This window comes from Carcharodon carcharias, chromosome 2 (genome assembly GCF_017639515.1).
Source record: "Carcharodon carcharias isolate sCarCar2 chromosome 2, sCarCar2.pri, whole genome shotgun sequence".
Taxonomy (NCBI): Eukaryota; Metazoa; Chordata; class Chondrichthyes; order Lamniformes; family Lamnidae; genus Carcharodon; species Carcharodon carcharias.
The window spans coordinates 115,490,489-115,494,800 of NC_054468.1; positions in this window are offsets into that span (position 1 = coordinate 115,490,489).

The following is a 4,312-nucleotide window of genomic DNA, read 5'->3' on the forward strand; positions in this document are numbered from 1 at the left end:
GTAAGGACAGTCCTGCAACCAGAAGCCAGTTTTGGCGTAACCACCTTTTATTCCTCATTCTTCTGTCAGGATGTAACAATGAAATCTCTGCATTCCAATTCAATGTTACCTGCAATTAATCAGAAAATGTGTAGAGTCATACTGTGCTTTGAGAAAATGAAGTTTTCAATCATAGCATAAAATTATAGAATTCTCCATCAGAGTGGAGGCCATTCAGTCTATCATGACTCTTTGAAAATATTGTCCAAATTTAGTCTCACACCTCAGCCTGGATACACCCGTAAACCTGAAAATTAGTCCTCTTTAAAGTACACGCCCAATTGGCTTTTAAAAGTTGCTGTGAAATCGGATTCTACCACTCTTTTGGGGAGACTGCTCCCGATCTTAATAATTCTGTGAAGAAGTTTCCCATTTGGTTCTTTTGCCAAATATTTTAGATTTATGACCTCTGGTCAGATGGAATAGTTTCTCCCTACCTGCTTTATCAAAACCTCCCTATTAGGTTCCCCCCCCTTAACTTTTAATGTTCCAAGAAGAACAATACCAGCCTCTGCAATCTCTCCCCATAAATGAACCCCCTCATCTTTGGTATCATCCTGGTAAACCCTTTGATATCCTCTCTAGGGCCCTGACATCCTTCCTAAAAAGTGTGATGCCCAGAATTGCACACAATACTCCAATAGTGGTCTAACCAAAATTTTTAAAAGATTTTAGTATTCATTATACCTATTTATAAAGCCAAATATCTTATTCACTTTCTTGACCACCTTCTTAACCTGCCCTATCTTCAAGCATATGTGAAAACAAAGCCCCAGGTTCTTCTGTTCATGCACCCGCCACAATATAGTACCATTTAGATGATACTGCCACCCAATGATATTGTTCTCAAAATGTATCAGTTCATAATTATCCAAATTAAATTGCATCTGCCATATTTCTGTCCATTTCACCAGTTTTTCCATGCCCTCCTGAACTGTAATATTATTATGCTCACTACTTACTGCACTGTTCTGCATGGACTGCAAACTTTGAAATTGTATCGAAGTCTAGGTCATTTATATAACAAGAAAAAAGGTCTTGGGTGACCCCTGTGCACTTCTCTTAGTCAGAAAATCATCTGTTTGCTATTTGCTTTAATAGTATATGCTTTTATTTTCCAAAATAATCTGCAATTAGGTACTTTATATAAGATCCGTATATACATCTATTGCATTACCCTCAATGACATATTTTTACTTAAATGCCACTGAGATGTCAACAGTTCTAGTTTTGTTCTCTACAATTTTGCATCTCATTTCAGCGTGCAAGTTGTTAAAGGCATGTTTAGTCCTAATGGAACTTGATAAAAGCAGCAACAAATGTATATTTTTTGTTTAAACCCCTCTGCATTTTTCTTCAGTTGCTGAACCACTTTCTTCATCTGGTAGGATGGAACAGACTTGGTGACAGTTATCCCTCACAACTGCAATCTACAATAACCTATGACTGAACGCAGCACAAGTGTAAAATAATATATTCCTACACAGTGTTCCATCATCTGAACAAGTTTCATGGCCGAAGAGACAGAAGACCTCCAACTTATTTGTGATAGTCAATAAAAGTAGACGGTATGAAGTAGTTGTGATGAAATTAAATGAATCAAAAATACTGCAATGTTTTTGAATTTTACAATTCTAGCTTACAAGCTGAGCAATGATCATAATTATACTTTAAAGCAGCAAAACACAGGTTCACAGTCATCTTCCTAAAGAGGTGGTTTCTGATCTCAGCTAGTCTTTGAGCTAGGAGGCATCTAGCATTGGCACTTGCTGTCTCCAAAGAATATAGGGGGGGGGAAATCCGTGGCAGAACAGGGTAGGGCTTTACAACATTAAACTCAATCATACAATAGGGATAAATGCAGGTTCAAACTGCACATCACTCAGTGTCCAATCTAACTCACAAATGAGAACGCATTGAGCAAAAATTGTGGCTTCTTCCTGTGGAGGTGAGTGTAAATTGGAGAGAACAGTCACCACCTCTTGATAGACAATGACATACTGCATTGACTGTGGTCTAGAAATAGCTAGCTTTCTCCTCAGCTTTAGTGCACCAACATGAAGAAAGAGGGGGTCATATACAAACAAAAATGAAAACCAAAAAAAATTTAGAAGACAGTCAACAAGTCCTTTGAGTAATCAATTCAAGCAAAGCACTAAAGATACCCTGGGGTATCTGCCTGCCCTCTCACATGCATAAGTGAAACTAAAAAAGGTCTTGTCATAGATGAGCTCCTGCAAACTATTTATAATCTAGTTTTCTGTATTTTGCACACATTTCATCCATAATGATTTCTGTGGTGATTACTTATTCTCTGAAATATGAAATATCATTATTTGACATAACTAATAAAGGGAGTGCACATTACCTAACGAATCCACTTGCTACTTTCCCTTTGGTTGGCCTTCCTTTTGGATGTGTGTCACAATTCCAGGGTCTGGAATATAGTCTTGGTTTCTGTTCTTGAAGGTTTCACTAGACTTCATATTATACCATCCCCAATGAATCAATGTAAGGCTTGTTCCCATAACAATTAAAACTCTGTAATTCTTCCAAGCAGTTTTGAGACTCATGTCTAATTTAAACAATCACCTGCAAATAAAATAACATCTGGTCAGTGAAATATGAATAGCACACTGTTTAAATAAGGTCAAAAAAACTGAGCAATTAGTACTAGAACAATGGTGCTGAAGATTAGAGATGGGGTGAAGCAAATACACGTTGGCATCTGAGAATGAAGATTTTAAAATTAATGTGGTGGGAGACCGAGATTAGATGGATGTGCAGAATTTGGTGTTAGGGAGTGGGAAAATTGGAACTTGTGCAAAAGTGGTGGGGGAGATCAGCGGGCGGGGAAGTGGAGGATCAAAACTTTGAAGTGAGTAAAGTGGTTGAGGATTTCAGCAACAGTTGGGGCTGTAGGGTGTGCAAATAAGCAATCTTGTGTCAATGGGTTTGTGGCTCATTTCAGAGATGAGCAAGATACCAAGGATGAACAGGAACCTTCAACACAAGTATACAGCCAGGTGAGGGAAGAATCAGCAACCAGATCATAATAATCTGGCGGCAACCAAACTCAATGGCTTCAATCTTGTCCAAGCTGTTAAATAAAAGTACAAAGTGCTAGCTTAATCTCAACCTTGATGTTCAAATTGTAGAGGCAGAATGAGGATGGGGATGGTGAAGTCTTCAGCCATGCTACATTTTAAAAATAAAACATACACACACATACATTTCTACAAATGTATACACATTTAAAATTGACAGCATCAATAGTGTCTCAGTCTCCTGCATGAGTTTGAACGTTGTGAGTTCAAGTCTCACTCCAGAAACTTGAGCGCAAAAATCTAATCTAACACTCCAGTGCACCACCCAGGGAGTACTGCATTGTTGGATGGAGGTGACACCTCATTCCGACCATGACGTTAAAACTAAACCCTGCCTCATCTGTCCTCCCTCTCTCTCCAGGTAAATGTAAAAGATCGCACCACCACTCCGGTAGTGCGATCTTTTACATTCAAGGCGTGGTACCTTGTAGCTCCTTCGGGGTCAATATTTACCCCTCAACTAGCATCAGGAAAAACAACGTGAACCTTGATCACATTTGTGGGATCTTGCTGTGCACATGACATTTCTCTACATCGCAACGGTGACAACACTTGGGAGAGGGGGATTCAAAACAAAAAGGAAACGTGGCTGGCTGTAAAACTGCTTTTGGGGGGGTGCTGTCCTGAGGTGGTGGAAGGCGCTATATAAATGCAACTAAATGACCGCAATGGGAGAGCAAGGAAGGGAAATACTTCCCGCTGGCCATTCCCTCCACCTTGGCGGGAGCCCGTGAGGTCAACGCTCCCTTCAAATGGGACTGAGACGGGAATAGGGGCTGTCCGGCTGTCTCTCGGGCGCGGGGATGTGCCGTCCTTGTTATTTACGGGGGTCCAGCGAGCGGCCATTAAGCTCCCTCTCCCTCCCCCTCCCTGACTGACCTTCAGCCGCTCTGCCATGGCGCACACAGGGCCCCGGGGGCCTTCCCCAGCCACCCGTCCGCTCACGCCACTTGCCCATCCACCGAAAACAAATCAAATCTAGCGAGCTTTTTTTTTCTTTAACCCGACTGAATTTACTGCCAATAAATTCCAGCCTGGGTTTTTTTTTGGATTAAATTGATAAAAAAAAACTGCAAATAATCAGGCATTAATGTAGCCGCCTATACATATCGATTTTTTTTCTTGGTTTCATTGAGTCCCCGGGTGGGGGTGGGGTGAGCGGTGCC